Consider the following 20,845-nt stretch of genomic DNA (forward strand, 5'->3'; position numbering starts at 1 on the left):
GGAGGCGGGGCGCGAGCGGGCGCGACGCGGCGCGCACCGACCAGCATGCTGCAGCGGGGAACGGGCGGAGCGAGAGCGCGAGGTCGCGGGCGGGTGAGACGCACGGCCCAGACGGACAGTTTAGGGTTGGTTGATGCGTTGGGCGCCTCGAATTATACCCGGACGTGTATGTCCGTTTTGCCATCCATTGCCACTCCAAACGAACAGATTTTGGATGAAACGAACATCCGTTTAAGGTCGTAGGGTGGAGTTAGCCTAAAAGAGGGTGGTCACAGGCAAGTGCTCGACCCGAGCGAGCGCCAGTGCGGCGAGGGCGGAGGCTAGGCGGACCGCTGCAGGTCTGGGTGACGCGACACATAGAAGCCGCGGGGTCTCATTGTGCGGTGACGCTGGTTGATATGGCGGCGCTGATTCGGTGGGGCGGCGGGGGCTATAGAGGAGCCAGAGGTCAGGGGAAGGCCTGGCGAGTGGGACCCGGTGATTAATGGGAAACAGCAGAATCACAATGATGCTGAAGGCAATTAGTAAGGGGAATTAACTTTTTGATGGACAAAGGCAGGGCAAGATGTTTGCAACGAAGCTCTTTCACCTCACAAGGGAAATGCATCTGAACAACAGCCAAGTCGTCGACAGAACATAGCATTGGTACAACACTACTCTTCTGAATATCCGTCTGTCTTACGCCCCTCAAAAAGACTCCGTCGTAAGACCGGATGCAGCCCCAAGCAAATGTAAAATATCCTTGATCAGCTCCAAATTTGACCAAGAGAACTCATCCCATGAGCATCTTCCAACAGTTCGCCCCCATTTGATTTTGCACCGAATAGAATGCTTGTCATGGTGTTCCATTGTTTCTACTCGTTTCTCTTGTGCCCCTGTGGCATTTTGGCATGCACAAAATCTCTTTGTGTTTGCTGTACTTTCAGCTCCGGCGACCTGTATCTGTATCTGCTATCTTCACTCCTTCATGAGCGGGACGGCTCCGACCACACGGTGAGAATTCTCCCCGTCTCCTTATCTTCTCTTCTCAAGAATTTGTCAAGTTGTGAAATTTCGGGTCCAGATCCAAACTGTACAGCTCAGGAACACAAAAACAACAACTTCAGGTGTACTGGTCTTACTGAGCATATAATTCACAGCAGCCTAGCTTGAATTACCTACTATTCATACAGTTTAGAATGTCGTCTGAATTCCTGTGACGTGAAAAATATATTGTGTTCTTGTTTACAGGAAAAAGAAAACATAAATGTTTAGTGTGTAATTTCAAGGTCAGGTGCAACGCTTGCACCACAAGGGCGACAACAGAAGACATATTCTGACAACACTGAAGCTGAGAAAAAAACATGGATTTCTAATGTCATTAATCCCACAGTATGGAAAAGATATTTGGTTCCTCAAATAAAACAAATAGGAATGTTTCGAAGAGGTTGCAGCCAATGAAAAAAAATGTAATATTGTGGAAATAGACCCATATTAAAATAATTCAATAGACTGCAATCCTACAAATCAAAAAGTTCATGTAGAAAAAATTACTAGATTTCTTTGGACAGACAGACGCTACTGACGATGTGTACAAAGGCTTTCTTTTTAGATCATCAGGGTCGAGCTGCAGCCAAATACAGGAAATGAAACAACTGAAGTTAGTGAGATTACGTAGTGAAACACATGTACAGAAGTAAAAGCAATCGGATCAGAGTTGTAGTGTCGTGAGAAGTACTAGATTATTTGTTGTAACTAAACATGCCATGGCTGCTGCCCTCTTAAATACATGAAAGAATACAAACAGTTGTGGCCTAAACAAAACTTTACAGCAAAGTGTATAATAGAACCAAAAACTTAATATGATTTGTATTAATTGAGGTTTATTTTCTTAAAAATATGGCACCTTCAGATCAAGCTAGCGCCTGAAGTGTCTGCATACTTGTCATGTTGTGATAGCGAATACTTTGGTCATGCTCACACAAGTCTCTTTCCTCTCCACTCTCCAGTCTCCACCACGCAAACCCAGTCCAAAGCAAGTTTTTCACTGCTGTCAAAGCAAAAAAGGAGTCCAGAATAAGACTGCTGATACTATTCAGTTTTCCACCGGTTTGTATGGTTGTCATGAACTCTTGACTTTTGCCTCCACCGTGCCCTTTACGGCTATGACCAGACAATTGAGGCTTGAACACTTATATCTGTAGTATCTGCATCCTCAGGTTTTCCATCCTCTTCAGTTCATCATGCATCTCCTCATAGATTTCACCTTGCTCCTCTTCCTGTGCACCCAAGCAAATTCTGCCGCGATGAACGCCATCTGGGCCGGCCAAGCACTTACTGTCAACGACAAGCTCGTCTCCAAAAATGGCAGGTACGTGCTTGGTTTCTTCAACACAAGCAGCAGCAAACTGATACGTCTCCAACGTATCTATAATTTTTTATTGCTCCATGCTATGTTATCTACTGTTTTGGGCAATATTGGGCTTTATTAGTCACTTTTATATTATTTTTGGGACTAACCTATTAACCGGAGGTTCAGTCCAGATTTGCTGTTTTTTTTGCCTATTTCAGTGTTTCGAAGAAAAATGAATATCAAACGGAGTCGAAACGGAACGAAATCAACTGGAGAAGTTATTTTTGGAATGAAAGCTACCGGATGGACTTGGACCCCACGTCAGGAGAGAAGAGAGGTGCCCACGAGGGTGGAGGGCGCGCCCACCCCCCTAGGGCACGCCCCCCTGCCTCGTGGGGCCCCCGAAGCTCCACCGACGTACTTCCTGCACCCATATATACCTACGTGTCCTAAAACTTCCAGAACACACAATAGATCGGGAGTTCCGCCGCCAGAAGCCTCCGTAGCCACCGAAAGCCAATCTAGACCCGCTCCGGCACCCTGCCGGAGGGGGCAATCTCTCTCCGGTGGCCATCTACATCATCCCGGTGCTCTCCATGACGAGGAGGGAGTAGTTCTCCCTCGGGGCTGAGGGTATGTACCAATAGCTATGTGTTTGATCTCTCTCTCTCTCGTGTTCTTGGTTTGGCACGATCTTGATGTATCGCGAGCTTTGCTATTATAGTTGGATCTTATCATGTTTTCTCCCCCCTCTACTCTCTTGTAATGGATTGAGTTTCCCCTTTGAAGTTATCTTATCGGATTGAGTCTTTAAAGATTTGAGAACACTTGATGTATGTCTTGTCGTGCGTATCTGTGGTGACAATGGGATATCACGTGATTCACTTGATATATGTTTTGGTGATCAACTTGCGGGTTCCGCCCATAAACCTATGCATAGGAGTTGGCACACGTTTTCGTCGTGATTCTCCGGTAGAAACTTTGGGGCACTCTTTGAGGTCCTTTGTGTTGGTTGAATAGATGAATCTGAGATTGTGTGATGCATATCATATAACCATACCCACGGATACTTGAGGTGACATTGGAGTATCTAGGTGACATTAGGGTTTTGATTGATTTGTGTCTTAAGGTGTTATTCTAGTACGAACTCTAGGGCTGTTTGTGACAATTATAGGAATAGCCCAATGGATTGATTGGAAAGAATAACTTTGAGGTGGTTTCGTACCCTACCATAATCTCTTCGTTCCTTCTCCGCTATTAGTGACTTTGGAGCAACTCTTTGTTGCATGTTGAGGGATAGTTATGTGATCCAATTATGTTATTATTGTTGAGGGAACTTGCACTAGTGAAAGTATGAACCCTAGGCCTTGTTTACTATCATTGCAATACCGTCTACGCTCACTTTTATCATTAGTTACCTTGCTGTTTTTATATTTTCATATTACAAATACCTTTATATACTATCCATATACCACTTGTATCACCATCTCTTCGTCGAACTAGTGCACCTATACAATTTACCATTGTATTGGGTGTGTTGGGGACACAAGAGACTCTTTGTTATTTGGTTGCAGGGTTGCTTGAGAGAGACCATCTTCATCCTACGCCTCCTACGGATTGATAAACCTTAGGTCATCCACTTGAGGGAAATTTGCTACTGTCCTAAAAAATTCTGCACTTGGAGGCCCAACAACGTTTACAAGAAAAATGTTGTGTAGTACACATCAAGCTCTTTTCTGGTGCCGTTTTCGGGGAGGTTAGCGCTTGAAGGTATTGAAGGAAATATGCCCTAGAGGCAATAATAAAGTTATTATATATTTCCTTATATCACGATAAATGTTTATTATTCATGCTAGAATTGTATTAACCGGAAACATAATACATGTGTGAATACATAGACAAACAGAGTGTCACTAGTATGCCTCTACTTGACTAGCTCGTTGATTAAAGATGGTTATGTTTCCTAACCATAGACATGAGTTGTCATTTGATTAACGGGATCACATCATTAGGAGAATGATGTGATTGACTTGACCCATTCCGTTAGCTTAGCACTTGATCGTTTAGTTTGTTGCTATTGCTTTCGTCATGACTTATACATGTTCCTATAACTATGAGATTATGCAACTCCCGTTTACTGGAGGAACACTTTGTGTGCTACCAAATGTCACAACGTAACTGGGTGATTATAAAGGTGCTCTACAGGTGTCTCCAAAGGTACTTGTTAGGTTGGCGTATTTCGAGATTAGGATTTGTCACTCCGATTGTCGGAGAGGTATCTCTGGGCCCTCTCGGTAATGCACATCACCTAAGCCTTGCAAGCATTGCAACTAATGAGTTAGTTGCGAGATGATGTATTATGGAACAAGTAAAGAGACTTGTCGGTAACGAGATTGAACTAGGTATTGAGATGCCGACGATCGAATCTCAGGCAAGTAACATATGGATGACAAAGGGAACAACGTATGTTGTTATGCGGTCTGACCGATAAAGATCTTCGTAGAATATGTAGGAGTCAATATGAGCATCCAGGTTCCGCTATTGGTTATTGACCGGAGACGTGTCTCGGTCATGTCTACATAGTTTTCGAACCCGTAGGGTCCACACGCTTAACGCTACGATGACAGTTATATTATGAGTTTATATGTTTTGATGTACCGAAGGAGTTCGGAGTCCCTGATGAGATCGGGGACATGACAAGGAGTCTCGAAATGGTCGAGACGTAAAGATCGATATATTGGACGACTATATTCGGACATCGGAAAAGTTCCGAGTGATTCGGGTATTTTTCGGAGTACCAGAGAGTTACGGGAATTCGTCGGGGAGTATATGGGCCTTATTGGGCTTTAGGGGAAAGAGAGAGGAGAGGTTGGGCGCCCCCCCCCCAATGCCTAGTCCGAATTGGACTAGGGGGAGGGCCTGCGCCCCCTCCTTCCTTCTCTTCTCCCTTCCCTTGCCTCGACTCCTACTCCTACTACTTGGAAGGGGGGGAATCCTACTCCTGGTGGGAGTAGGACTCCTCCAGGGCGCGCCGTAGGGGCCGGCCCTCTCCCCCCTCCTCCACTCCTTTATATACGTGGTCAAGGGGCACCCCATAGACACAACAATTGATGATTGATCTCTTAGCCGTGTGCGGTGCCCCCTTCCACCATAATCCTCGATAATATTATAGCGGTGCTTAGGCGAAGCCCTGCGACGGTAGAACATCAAGATCGTCACCACGCCGTCGTGCTAACGGAACTCTTCCCCGACATTCTGCTGGATCGGAGTCCGGGGATCGTCATCGAGCTGAACGTGTGCTAGAACTCGGAGGTGCCGTAGTTTCGGTGCTTGATCGGTCGGGCCGTGAAGACGTACGACTACATCAACCGCGTTATGCCAACGCTTCCGCTTTTGGTCTACGAGGGTACGTAGACAACACTCTCCTCTCTCGTTGCTATGCATCACCATGATCTTGCGTGTGCGTAGGAAATTTTTTGAAATTACTATGTTCCCCAACAGTGGCATCCGAGCCTAGGTTTTATGCGTAGGTAAGAACGGTTCTTGCTAAGCCCGTAGCAGCCACGTAAAACTTGCAACAACAAAGTAGAGGACGTCTAACTTGTTTTTGCAGGGCATGTTGTGATGTGATATGGTCAAGACATGATGCTAAATTTTATTGTATGAGATGATCATGTTTTGTAACCGAGTTATCGGCAACTGGCTGGAGCCATATGGTTGTCGCTTTATTGTATGCAATGCAATCGCGCTGTAATGCTTTACTTTATCACTAAGCGGTAGCGATAGTCGTGGAAGCATAATATTGGCGAGACGACAACAATGCTACGATGGAGATTAAGGTGTCACGCCGGTGACGATGGTGATCATGACGATACTTCGGAGATGGAGATCACAAGTACAAGATGATGATGGCCATATCATATCACTTATATTGATTGCATGTGATGTTTATCTTTTATGCATCTTATCTTGCTTTGATTGACGGTAGCATTATAAGATGATCCCTCACTAAATTATCAAAGTATAAGTGTTCTCCCTGAGTATGCACCGTTGCGAAAATTCTTCGTGCTGAGACACCACGTGATGATCGGGTGTGATAGGCTCTACGTTCAAATACAACGGGTGCAAAACAGTTGCACACGCAGAATACTCAGGTTAAACTTGACGAGCCTAACATATAACAGATATGGCCTCAGAACACGGAGACCGAAAGGTCGAGCGTGAATCATATAGTAGATATGATCAACATAGTGATGTTCACCATTGAAACTACTCCATCTCACGTGATGATCGGACATGGTTTAGTTGATTTGGATCACGTGATCACTTAGAGGATTAGAGGGATGTCTATCTAAGTGGGAGTTCTTAGGTAATATGATTAATTGAACTTTAATTTATCATGAACTTAGTCCTGGTAGTATTAGCATATCTATGTTGTAGATCAATAGCTCGCGTTTAGCTCCCCTGTTTTATTTTTGATATGTTCCTAGAGAAAACTAGGTTGAAAGATGTTAGTAGCAATGATGCGGATTGGATCTATGATCTGAGGTTTATCCTCATTGCTGCACAGAAGAATTATGTCTTTGATGCACCGCTAGGTGACAAACGTATTGCGGGAGCAAATGCAGATGTTATGAACATTTGGCTAGCTCAATATGATGACTACTTGATAGTTTAGTGCAACATGCTTAAACGGCTTAGAATCAGGACTTCAAAGATGTTTTGAACGTCATGGACCATATGCGATGTTCCAGGAGTTGAAGTTAATATTTCAAGGAAATACCTGAGTTGAGAGATATGAAGTCTCCAACAAGCTCTATAGCTAAAAGATGGAGGAGAATAGCTCAAGCAGTGAGCATGTGCTCAGATTGTCTGGGTACTACAATCGCTTGAATCAAATGGGAGTTAATCTTCCAGATAAAATAGTGATTGACAGAATTCTCTAGTCACCATCACTAAGTTAGTAGAACTTCGTGATGAACTATGATATGCAAGGGATAACGGAAACGATTCCCAAGCTCTTCGTAATGCTGAAATCGACGAAGGTAGAAATCAAGAAAAATATCAAGTGTTGATGGTAGACAAGACCACTAGTTTCAAGAAAAGGGCAAAGGGAAGAAGGGGAACTTCAAGAAGAACGGCAAGCAAGTTGTTGCTCAAGTGAAGAAGCCCAAGTCTGGTCCTAAGCCTGAGACTAAGTGCTTCTACTGCAAAAGGACTGGTCACTGGAAGCGGAACTGCACCAAGTATTTGGCGGATAAGAAGGATGGCAAAGTGAACAAAGGTATATTTGATATACAGATTATTGATGTGTATTTTACTAGTGTTCGTAGCAACCCCTCGGTATTTGATACTGGTTCAGTTGCTAAGAGTAGTAACTCGAAACGGGAGTTGCAGAATGAACATAGACTAGTTAAGGGTGAAGTGACGATGTGTGTTGGAAGTGGTTCCAAGATTGATATGATCATCATCGCACACTCCCTATACTTTTGGGATTAGTGTTGAACCTAAATAAGTGTTATTTGGTGTTTGCGTTGAGCATGAATATGATTTGATCATGTTTATTGCAATACGGTTATTCATTTAAGTAAGAGAATAAATTGTTGTTCTGTTTACATGAATAAAACCTTATATGGTTACACACCCAATGAAAATGGTTCGTTGGATCTCGATCATAGTGATACACATATTCATAATACTGAAACCAAAAGATGCAAAGTTAATAATGATGGTGCAACTTATTTGTGGCACTGCCGTTTAGGTCATACTGGTGTAAAGCGCATGAAGAAAATCCATGTTGATGGGCTTTTGGAATCACTTGATTATGAATCAGTTGATGCTTGCGAACCATGCCTCATGGGCAAGATGACTAAGACTCCGTTCTCCGGAACAATGGAGCGAGCAACATATTTGTTGGAAATCATACATACTGATGTATGTGGTCCAATGAATATTGAGGCTCGTGGCAGGTATCATTATTTTCTGATCTTCACAGATGATTTGAGCAGTTATGAGTATATCTACTTGATGAAACACAAGTCTGAAACATTTGAAAAGTTTAAAGAATTTTAGAGTGAAGTGGAGAATCATCGTAACAAAAATAAAAGTTTCTATGATATGATCGCAGAAGTAAAATATTTGAGTTACGAGTTTGGCCTTCAGTTAAAAACAATGTGAAATAGTTTCCCTACTCACGCCACCTGGAACACCACAGTGTAATGGTGTGTCCGAACGTCATAACCGTACTTTATTAGATATGGTGCGATCTATGATGTCTCTTACTGATCTACCACTATCGTTTTGGGGTTATGCATTAGAGACAGCTGCATTCAGGTTAAATAGGGCACCATATAAATCCGTTGAGACGACACCGTATGAACTATGGTTTGGCAAGAAAACTAAGCTGTCGTTTCTTAAAGTTTGAGGTTGCAATGCTTATGTGAAAAAGTTTCAACCTGATAAGCTCTAACCCAAATCGGAGAAGTGCGTCTTCATAGGATACCCAAAAGAAAATGTTGGGTACACCTTCTATCACAAATCCGAAGGCAATATATTTGTTGCTTTGAACGGATCCTTTCTAGAAAAGGAGTTTCTCTCGAAAGAAGTGAGTGGGAGGAAAGTAGAACTTGATGAGGTAACTGTACCTGCTACCTTATTGGAAAGTAGTTCATGATAGAAATTTGTTCCTATGACTACTACACCGATTAGTGAGGAAGCTAATGATGATGATCATGTAACTTCAGATCAAGTTACTACCGAACCTCGTTGGTAAACCAGAGTGAGATCCGCACCAGAGTGGTACGGTAATCCTGTTCTGGAGGTCATGTTACTTGACCATGACGAGCCTACGAACTATGAGGAAGCGATGATGAGCCCAGATTCCGCGAAATGGCTTGAGGCCATGAAATCTGAGATGAGATCCATGTATGAGAACAAAGTATGGACTTTGATTGACTTGCCCAATGATCGGCGAGCCATTGAGATTAAATGGATCTTCAAGAGGAAGACGGACGCTGATAGTAGTGTTACTATCTACAAAGCTAGAATTGTCGCAAAAATGTTTTCGACAAGTTCAAGGTGTTGACTACGATGAGAGTTTCTCACTCGTATCTATGCTTAAGTCTGTCTGAATCATGTTAGCAATTGCCGCATTTTATGAAATCTGGCAAATGGATAAACAAAACTGCATTCCTTAATGGATTTATTAAAGAAGAGTTGTATATGATGCAACCAGAAGGTTTTGTCAATCCTAAAGGTACTAACAAAATATGCAAGCTCCAGCGATCCATCTATGGACTGGTGCAAGCATCTCGGAGTTGGAATATACGCTTTGATAAGTTGATCAAAGCATATAATTTTATACAGACTTGTGGTGAAGCCTGTATTTACAAGAAAGTGAGTGGGAGCACTACAATATTTTTGATAAGTATATGTGAAAGACATATTGTTGATCAGAGATAATGTAGAATTATTCTGCAAAGCATAAAGGAATGTTTGAAAGGAGTTTTTCAAAGAAAGACCTCGGTGAAGCTGCTTACATATTGAGCATCAAGATCTATAGAGATAGATCAATACGCTTGATAAGTTTTTTCAATGAGTACATACCTTGACAAGATTTTGAAGTAGTTCACAATGGAACAGTTAAAGAAGGAGTTCTTGCCTGTGTTACAAGGTGTGAAGTTGAGTAAGACTCAAAACCCGACCACGGCAGAAGATAGAGAGAGAATGAAAGTCATTCCCTATGCCTCAGCCATAGGTTCTATAAAGTATGCCATGCTGTGTACCAGACCTATTGTATACCCTGTCCTGAGTTTGGCAAAGGAGTACAATAGTGATCTAGGAGTAGATCACTGGACATTGGTCAAAATTATCCTTAGTGGAATAAGGATATGTTTCTCGATTATGGAAGTGACAAAACGTTCGTCATAAAGGGTTACGTCGATGCAAATTTTAACACTGATCCAGATGACTCTAAATCTCAATCTGGATACATATTGAAAGTGGGAGCAATTAGCTAGAGTAGATTTGTGCAGAGTATTGTTGACATAGAAATTTGCAAAATACTTACGGATCTGAATGTGGCAGACCCGTTGACTAAAATTCTCTCACAAGAAAAACATGATCACACCTCAGTACTCTTTGGGTGTTAATCACATAGCGATGTGAACTAGATTATTGACTCTAGTAAACCTTTGGGTGTTGGTCACATGTCGATGTGAACTATGGGTGTTAATCACATGGTGATGTGAACTATTGATGTTAAATCACATGGCGATGTGAACTAGATTATTGACTCTAGTGCAAGTGGGAGACTAAAGGAAATATGCCCTAGAGGCAATAATAAAGTTATTATATATTTCCTTATATCATGATAAATGTTTATTATTCATGCTAGAATTGTATTAACCGGAAACATAATACGTATGTGAATACATAGACAAACAGAGTGTCACTAGTATGCCTCTACTTGACTAGCTCGTTGATTAAAGATGGTTATGTTTCCTAACCATAGACATGAGTTGTCATTTGATTAACGGGATCACATCATTAGGAGAATGATGTGATTGACTTGACCCATTCCGTTAGCTTAGCACTTGATCGTTTAGTTTATTGTTATTGCTTTCTTCATGACTTATACATGTTCCTATGACTATGAGATTATGCAACTCCCGTTTACCGGAGGGACACTTTGTGTGCTGCCAAATGTCACAACGTAATTGGGTGATTATAAAGGTTCTCTACAGGTGTCTCCGAAGGTACTTGTTGAGTTGGCGTATTTCGAGATTAGGATTTGTCACTCCGATTGTCGGAGAGGTATCTCTGGGCCCTCTCGGTAATGCACATCACCTAAGCCTTGCAAGCATTGCAACTAATGAGTTAGTTGCGAGATGATGTATTACGGAACGATAAAGAGACTTGCCGGTAACGAGATTGAACTAGGTATTGAGATGCCGACGATCGAATCTCGAGCAAGTAACATACCGATGACAAAGGGAACAACGTATGTTGTTATGCGGTCTGACCGATAAAGATCTTCGTAGAATATGTAGGAGCCAATATGAGCATCCAGGTTCCGCTATTGGTTATTGACCGGAGACGTGTCTCGGTCATGTCTACATAGTTTTCAAACCCGTAGGGTCTGCACGCTTAACGCTACGATTACAGTTCTATTATGAGTTTATATATTTTGATGTACTGAAGGAGTTCGGAGTCCCGGATGAGATCGGGGACATGACGAGGAGTCTCGAAATGGTCGAGACGTAAAGATCGATATATTGTACGACTATATTCGGACATCGAAAAGGTTCCGAGTGATTCGGGTATTTTTCGGAGCACCGGAGAGTTACGGGAATTCGCCGGGGAGTATATGGGCCTTATTGGGCTTTAGGGGAAAGAGAGAGGAGAGGTTGGGCACCCCCCCCCCCAAGGCCTAGTCCGAATTGGACTAGGGGGAGGGGCTGCGCCCCCTCCTTCCTTCTCTTCTCCCTTCCCTTGCCTTGACTCCTACTCCTACTACTTGGAAGGGGGGAATCCTACTCCCGGTGGGAGTAGGACTCCTCTAGGGCACGCCATAGGGGCCGGCCCTCTCCCCCCTCCTCCACTCCTTTATATACGTGGCCAAGGGGCACCACATAGACACAACAATTGATGATTGATCTCTTAGCCGTGTGCGGTGCCCCCTTCCACCATAATCCTCGATAATATTGTAGTGGTGCTTAGGTGAAGCCCTGCGACGGTAGAACATCAAGATCGTCACCACGCCGTCGTGCTGACGGAACTCTTCCTCGATATTCTGCTGGATCGGAGTCCGGGGATAGTCATTGAGCTGAACGTGTGCTAGAACTCGGAGGTGCCGTAGTTTCGGTGCTTGATCGGTCGGGCCGTGAAGACGTACGACTACATCAACCGCGTTGTGCTAATGCTTCCGCTTTCGGTCTACGAGGGTACGTAGACAACACTCTCCTCTCTCGCTGCTATGCATCACCATGATCTTGCATGTGCGTAGGAATTTTTTTGAAATTACTACGTTCCCCAACAGGTATGTCTTTAGATCTTGCAATCGAGTCTTTTAACTTATTGTTTTATCACTAGTTTAGTTTATAAAAGAAAACTATAAAAAATAGAATTAAGTTTGCTTCATACGCTTCATCTTTTTAATATCTTTCGTGAGTATGATGGAAAGGAAAATTGTGCTCATGTGCTAGAAGAAGAATGCATTAGAATGTTTGGAACTAAATATTTGAATGATGAGCATGATTGCAATGTTGTTAGTACGAATTCTTTGAATATCCATGAAACTAATAATGATTGCACTAGTTATGATGAAAATGTCTCCTATAAACATGTCAATTTTTGTGGAGTGCATTGGGTTTGTAAGTACACACTAAATAGAGAAGATAGATATTGCAAGAAGCATAAGTACTTAGAAACTAAATTGTTGTAAGAAGAGCTAGATGATTGTGCTGAAAATTTAAATTTTCTTGGCCATACTTGTGAGCTTTGTAATGAACGTGGTCATTTAATTATCCGATGCAAATTGTTTCATGATCTAATCGTGTCCAAAATTTGTGATGACTTGATTTCCCTTGCACATTATAATGAACTTAGTTTGCTTATGGGCTACGAAGAAATGAAACGTATAACTAAGGATATTCCAAAATTTGCCCTTGATAGAGTTCTTCATTTTGACCTAGAGAAAATTTATATGTATTGTGTGGTGAATTGCATTGAAAATTCTTATATTGCCAATTACATAAAGAAAAGAAAACAAATAGAAGATGAAGAGAATACTAATGAAAGGGAAGAGACTTCCCAATATCCTCCTATTATTTCTTATGATGAATCAGGTAACGAGGAGGAGCCTCCTATTCAACCAATCTCATTAATAAGGAGCTCCAAAAAGAGGATTGAACCCACACATGATGTGGTGAAGAAGAAGAAAAGAAAAATGAAGAGAGGTAAAAAGATATCTCTCTCAAATAATGCTGCTCCTATTACTATTGTGCCTCATGAAAATATAATTGTGGAAGATAATGATACTTCTTATGATCTTGAAAATCTTTTGGCACTTGCTTGGAAGAATATGATAATTGCTATACTATTGGTGATATCCATCCTATTAATGATGAGAGTGATTATGCTTATAATATGAAAAGGCCCAAGCTTGGGGATGCTATGTTTGATGAAGATGATGTTTTTAAGAATATATTTGCTGCAATTAATGTTTTCCCCAAGCTTGGGGATGCTACGCTTAATGAAGATGATATTTTTAGTATCCCAAGTTTTGATATGCAAATTTATAATGATAATAACATGCCTCCTACTTATGATAATTATTGTGATGATACATATGCTATAAAAAGTAGTGAGGACTATATTTATAAAACTTGTCATGATTATGTTTACCCCTTTTCTGAACATTACTCTTTTGATGTGGAAACAATTTATAGTATTTGAGTCTCTTATGATACTCCCACTATTCTGAATGAGAAGAATCTTGCTTATGTGGAGAGTAGTAAATTTTCTATGCTTGTAGATCATGAAAAGAATGCTTTAGGTACTGGTTATATTGTTGAATTCATTCATGATGCTACTGAAAATTATTATGAGGGAGGAATATATGCTTGTAGGAATTGCAATAATATCAAGTTTCCTCTCTATGTGCTTAAAATTTTGAAGTTATGCTTGTTTTGCCCTCCTACGCAAGTTGATTATTGTTACCATAAGTTGTTTAATCACAAAATCCCTATGCATAGGAAGAGGGTTAGACTTAAATGTGCTAGTCATATTCTTCATGATGCTCTATTTATGTTTCAATTCTTATCTTTTATGTGAGCATCATTGAAATCATCATGCCTAGCTAGGGGCGTTAAACAATAGCGCTATCGTTTAACGCCCCTAGCTAGGCATGATGACAGCAATTAAACAATGGCAGCAATTCTCGTGAGCGCTAAAGTTTCTGTTTTTATTCACCCCAAGATAATATTCAAGGACAACCAAAATCATAAGCTTGGGGATGCCCCGGAAGGCATCCCCTCTTTCGTCTTCGTTCATTGGTAACTTTACTTGGAGCTATATTTTTATTCACCACATGATATGTGTTCTGCTTGGAGTGTCAATTTATTTTGTTAGGATTTGCTTGCTGTTATTTAGAAAAATGTTTTGCATATTTTATTTCAATAAAAGTGGCATTGATAGCCTTTACTATGCCTATTTTACAAGTCCACATGTTGCTGTTTGAAAACAGAAAGTTTACCGCTGTTGCAATAATTCCCTAGAAAAGTCAGAATGTGATAAAATGTTGAAACCTTTTGCATATTAAGCTCTGATAAATTTAATACAGTGGGAATTTTCTTTTATAATTTTTTTTGGAGCTAGGGAAGTATGGATGTTGCTGTTGGGGAACGTAGCAATTTTAAAATTTTCCTACGCACACGCAAGATCATGGTGATGCATAGCAACGAGAGGGGAGAGTGTTGTCTACGTACCCTCGTAGACCGGAAGCGGAAGAGTTAGAACAACGCGGTTGATGTAGTCGTACGTCTTCACGGCCCGACCGATCAAGCACCGAAACTACGGCACCTCCGAGTTCTAGCACACGTTCAGCTCGATGACGATCCCCGGACTCCGATCCAGCAGAATGTCGGGGAAGAGTTCCATCAGCACGGCGGCGTGGTGACGATCTTGATGTTCTACCGTCGCAGGGCTTCGCCTAAGCACCGCTACAATATTATCGAGGATTATGGTGGAGAAGGGCACCGCACACGGCTAATAGATCTCAAGGATCAATTGTTGTGTCTATGGGGTGCCCCTTGGCCATGTATATAAAGGAGTGGAGGAGGGGGGAGAGGGTCGGCCCCTATGGCGCGCCCTGGAGGAGTCCTACTCCGGGAGTAGGACTCCCCCCCCCCTTCCAAGTAGTAGGAGTAGGAGTCAAGGCAAGGGAAGGGAGAAGAGAAGGAAGGAGGGGGCGCAGCCCCTCCCCTTAGTCCAATTCGGACTAGGCCTTGGGGGGCGCCCAACCTCTCCTCTCTCTTTCCCCTAAAGCCCAATAAGGCCCATATACTCCCCGGCGAATTCTCGTAACTCTCCGGTACTCCAAAAAATACCCGAATCACTCGGAACCTTTCCGATGTCCGAATATAGTCGTCCAATATATCGATCTTTATGTCTCGACCATTTCGAGACTCCTCGTCATGTCCCCGATCTCATCCGGGACTCCAAACTCCTTCGGTACATCAAAACTCATAAACTCATAATATAACTGTCATCGAAACCTTAAGCGTGCGGACCCTACGGGTTCGAGAACTATGTAGACATGACCGAGACACGTCTCCGGTCAATAACCAATAGCGGAACATGGATGCTCATATTGGCTTCCACATATTCTACGAAGATCTTTATCGGTCAAACCGCATAACAACATACGTTGTTCCCTTTGTCATCGGTATGTTACTTGCCCGAGATTCGATCGTCGGTATCTCAATACCTAGTTCAATCTCGTTACCGGCAAGTCTCTTTTACTCGTTCCGTAATACATCATCCCGCAACTAACTTATTAGTTGCAATACTTGCAAGGCTTAAGTGATGTGCATTACCGAGAGGGCCCAGAGATACCTCTCCGACAATCGGAGTGACAAATCCTAATCTCGAAATACGCTAACCCAACAAGTACCTTCGGAGACACCTGTAGAGCACCTTTATAATCACCCAGTTACGTTGTGACGTTTGGTAGCACACAAAGTGTTCCTCCGATAAACGGGAGTTGCATAATCTCATAGTCATAGGAACATGTATAAGTTATGAAGAAAGCAATAGCAACAAACTAAATGATCAAGTGCTAAGCTAATGGAATGGGTCAAGTCAATCACATCATTCTCCTAATGATGTGATCCCATTAATCAAATGACAACTCATGTCTATGGCTAGGAAACATAACCATCTTCGATCAACGAGCTAGTCAAGCAGAGGCATACTAGTGACACTCTGTTTGTCTATGGATTCACACATGTATTATGTTTCCGGTTAATACAATTCTAGCATGAATAATAAACATTTATCATGAAATAAGGAAATAAATAATAACTTTATTATTGCCTCTATGGCATATTTCTTTCAGTCTCCCACTTGCACTAGAGTTAATAATCTAGTTCACATCGCCATGTGATTTAACATCAATAGTTCACATCACCATGTGATTAACACCCATAGTTCACATCGTCATGTGACCAACACCCAAAGGGTTACTAGATTCAATAATCTAGCTAGTTCACATCACTATGTGATTAACGCCCAAAGAGTACTAGGGTGTGATCATGTTTTGCTTGTGAGAGAAGTTTAGTCAACGGGTCTGCCACATACAGATCCGTAAGTATTTTGCAAATTTCTATGTCAACAATGCTCTGCACTAAGCTACTCTAGCTGATTGCTCCCACTTTCAATATGTATCCAGATTGAGACTTTGAGTCATCTGGATCAATGTCAAAACTTGCATCGACGTAACCCTTTACGACGAACCTTTTGTCACCTCCATAATCAAGAAACATATCCTTATTCCACTAAGGATAATTTTGACCAATGTCCAGTGATCTACTCCTAGATCACTATTGTACTCCCTTGCCAAACTCAGGGCAGGGTATACAATAGGTCTGGTACATAGCATGGCATACTTTATAGAACCTATGGCTGAGGCATAGGGAATGACTTTCATTCTCTCTCTATCTTCTGCTGTGGTCGGGTTTTGAGTCTTGCTCAACTTCACACCTTGTAACACAGGCAAGAACTCCTTGTTTGACTGTTCCATTTTGAACTACTTCAAAATCTTGTCAAGGTATGTACTCATTGAAAAACTTATCAAGCGTCTTGATCTATCTCTATAGATCTTGATGCTCAATATGTAAGCAGTTTCACCAAGGTCTTTCTTTGAAAAACTCCTTTCAAACATTCCTTTATGCTTTGCAGAATAATTCTACATTATTTCCAATCAACAATATGTCATTCACATATACTTATCAGAAATGTTGTAATGCTCCCACTCACTTTCTTGTAAATACAGGCTTCACCGCAAGTCTGTATAAAACTATATGATTTGATCAACTTATCAAAGCGTATATTCCAACTCTGAGATGCTTGCACCAGTCCATAGATGGATCGCTGGAGCTTGCATATTTTGTTAGCACCTTTAGGATTGACAAAACCTTCTGGTTGCATCATATACAACTCTTCTTTAATAAATCCATTAAGGAATGCAGTTTTGTTTATCCATTTGCCAGATGACAATTGCTAACATGATTCGGACAGACTTGAGCATAGATACGAGTGAGAAACTCTCATCGTAGTCAACACCTTGAACTTGTCGAAAACATTTTTGTGACAATTCTAGCTTTGTAGATAGTAACACTACTATCAGCATTTGTCTTCCTATTTAAGATCTATTTAATCTCAATGGCTTGCCGATCAATGGGCAAGTCAATCAAAGTCCACACTTTGTTCTCATACATGGATCCCATCTCAGATTTTATGGCCTCAAGCCATTTCGTGGAATCTGGGCTCATCATCGCTTCCTCATATATAGTTCATAGGCTCGTCATGGTCAAGTAACATGACCTCCAGAACAGGATTACCGTACCACTCTGGTGCAGATCTCACTCTGGTTTACCTACAAGGTTCGGTAGTAACTTGATCTGAAGTTTACATGATCATCATCATTAGCTTTACTAATTGGTGTAGTAGTCACAGGAACAGATTTCTGTGATGAACTACTTTCCAATAAGGGAGCAGGTACAGTTACCTCATCAAGTTCTACTTTCCTCCCACTCACTTCTTTCGAGAGAAACTCCTTCTCTAGAAAGGATCCATTCTCAGCAACGAATATTTTGCCTTCGGATCTGTGATAGAAGGTGTACCCAACATTTTCTTTTTGGGTATCCTATGAGGACGCACTTCTCCGATTTGGGTTTGAGCTTATCAGGTTGAAACTTTTTCACATAAGCATTGCAACCTCAAACTTTTAAGAAACAACAACTTAGGTTTCTTGCCAAACCATGGTTCATACGGTGTCGTCTCAACGGATTTTAGATGGTGCCCTATTTAACGTGAATGTAGCTGTCTCTAATGCATAACCTCAAAACTATAGTGGTTAATCGGTAAGAAACATCATAGATTGCACTATATCCAATAATAGTACGGTTATGACGTTCGGACACACCATTATGCTGTGGTGTTCCAGGTGGCACGATTTTGTGAAACTATTCCACATTGTTTTAATTGAAGACCAAACTCGTAACTCAAATATTTGTCTCTGCGATCAGATCATAGAAACTTTATTTTCTTGTCACGATGATTTTCCACTTCACTCTGAAGTTTTTGAACTTTTCAAATGTTTCAGACTTATGTTTCATCAAGTAGATATACCCATATCTGCTCAAATCATCTGTGAAGGTCAGAAAATAACGATACCCGCCGCGAGCCTCAACATTCATCGGACTGCATACATCAGTATGTATTATTTCCAATAAGTCGGTTGCTTGCTCCATTGTTCCGGAGAACGGAGTCTTAGTCATGTTGCCCATGAGGCATGGTTCGCAAGCATCAACTGATTCATAATCAACTGATTCCAAAATCCCATCAGCATGGGTTTTCTTCATGCGCTTTACACCAATATGACCTAAACGGCAGTGCCACAAATAAGTTGCACTATCATTATTAACTTTGCATCTTTTGGCTTCAATATTATGAGAATGTGTATTACCACAATCGAGATCCAACAAACCATTTTCATTGGGTGTATGACCATAGAAGGTTTTATTCATGTAAACAGAACAACAATTTATTCTCTTACTTAAATGAATAACCGTATTGCAATAAACATGATCAAATCATATTCATGCTCAACGCAAACACCAAATAACGCTTATTTAGGTTCAACACTAATCCTGAAAGTATAGGGAGTGTGCGATGATGATCATATCAATCTTGGAACCACTTCCAACACACATCATCACTTCACCCTTAACGAGTCTCTGTTCATTCTGCAACTCCCGTTTTGAGTTACTACTCTTAGCAACTGAACCAGTATCAGATACCGAGGGGTTGCTACGAACACTAGTAAAGTACATATCAATAACATGTATATCAAATATACCTATGTTCACTTTGCCATCCTTCTTATCTGCCAATTACTTGGGGTAGTTCCGCTTCTAGTGACCAGTCCCTTTGCAGTGGAAGCACTTAGTCTCAGGCTTAGGTCCAGATTTGGGCTTCTTCACTTGAGCAGCAACTTGCTTGCCGTTCTTCTTGAAGTTCCCTTTCTTTCCCTTTGCCCTTTTCTTGAAACTAGTGGTCTTGTTAACCATCAACACTTGATGTTTTTCTTGATTTCTACCTTCGTCGATTTCAGCATTACGAAGAGCTTGGGAATTACTTTCGTCATCCCTTGCATATTATAGTTCATCACGAAGTTCTACTAACTTGGTGATGGTGACTAGAGAACTCTGTCAATCACTATTTTATCTGGAAGATTAACTCCCACTTGATTCAAACGATTGTAGTACCCAGACAATCTGAGCACATGCTCACTGCTTGAGATATTCTCCTCCATCTTTTAGCTATAGAACTTGTTGGAGACTTCATATCTCTCAACTCGGGTATTTTACTTGAAATATTAACTTCAACTCCTGGAACATCTCATATGGTCCATGACGTTCAAAACGTCTTTGAAGTCCCGATTCTAAGCTGTTAAGCATGGTGCACTAAACTATCAAGTAGTCATCATATTGAGCTAGCCAAACGTTCATAACGTCTTTATCTGCTCCTGCAATAGGTCTGTCACCTTGCGGTGCATCAAGAACATAATTCTTCTGTGCAGCAATGAGGATAAACCTCAGATCACGGATCCAATCCGCATCATTGCTACTAACATCTTTCAACTTAGTTTTCTCTAGGAACATATCAAAAATAAAACAGGGGAGCTAAATGCGAGCTATTGATCTACAACATAGATATGCTAATACTACCAGGACTAAGTTCATGATAAATTTAAGTTCAATTAATCATATTAATTAAAACTCCCACTTAGATAGACATCCCTCTAATCCTCTAAGTGATCACGTGATCCAAATCAACTAAACCATGTCCGATCATCACGTGAGATGGAGTAGTTTCAATGGTGAACATCACTATGTTGATCATATCTACTATATGATTCACGCTCGACCTTTCGGTCTTCGTGTTCCGAGGCCATATTTGTTATATACTAGGCTCGTCAAGTTTAACCTGAGTATTCCGCGTGTGCAACTGTTTTGCACCCGTTGTATTTGAACGTAGAGCCTATCACACCTGATCATCACGTGGTGTCTCAGCACGAAGAACTTTCGCAATGGTGCATACTCAGGGAGAACACTTATACCTTGATAATTTAGTGAGAGATTATCTTATAAAGCTACCACCGAACTAAGCAAAATAAGATGTATAAAAGATAAACATCACATGCAATCATAATATGTGACATGATAT

The 20,845-nt window shown here is 41.4% G+C and overlaps 1 pseudogene; it reads left to right on the forward strand.

Moving 5' to 3' along the window:
• The first annotated feature begins 1,680 nt into the window (after positions 1–1,680).
• LOC119333723 overlaps positions 1,681–20,845 on the forward strand; it is a 28,042-nt pseudogene continuing 8,877 nt past the window's right edge.

This window comes from Triticum dicoccoides, chromosome 7A (assembly GCF_002162155.2).
Source record: "Triticum dicoccoides isolate Atlit2015 ecotype Zavitan chromosome 7A, WEW_v2.0, whole genome shotgun sequence".
Taxonomy (NCBI): domain Eukaryota; kingdom Viridiplantae; phylum Streptophyta; class Magnoliopsida; order Poales; family Poaceae; genus Triticum; species Triticum dicoccoides.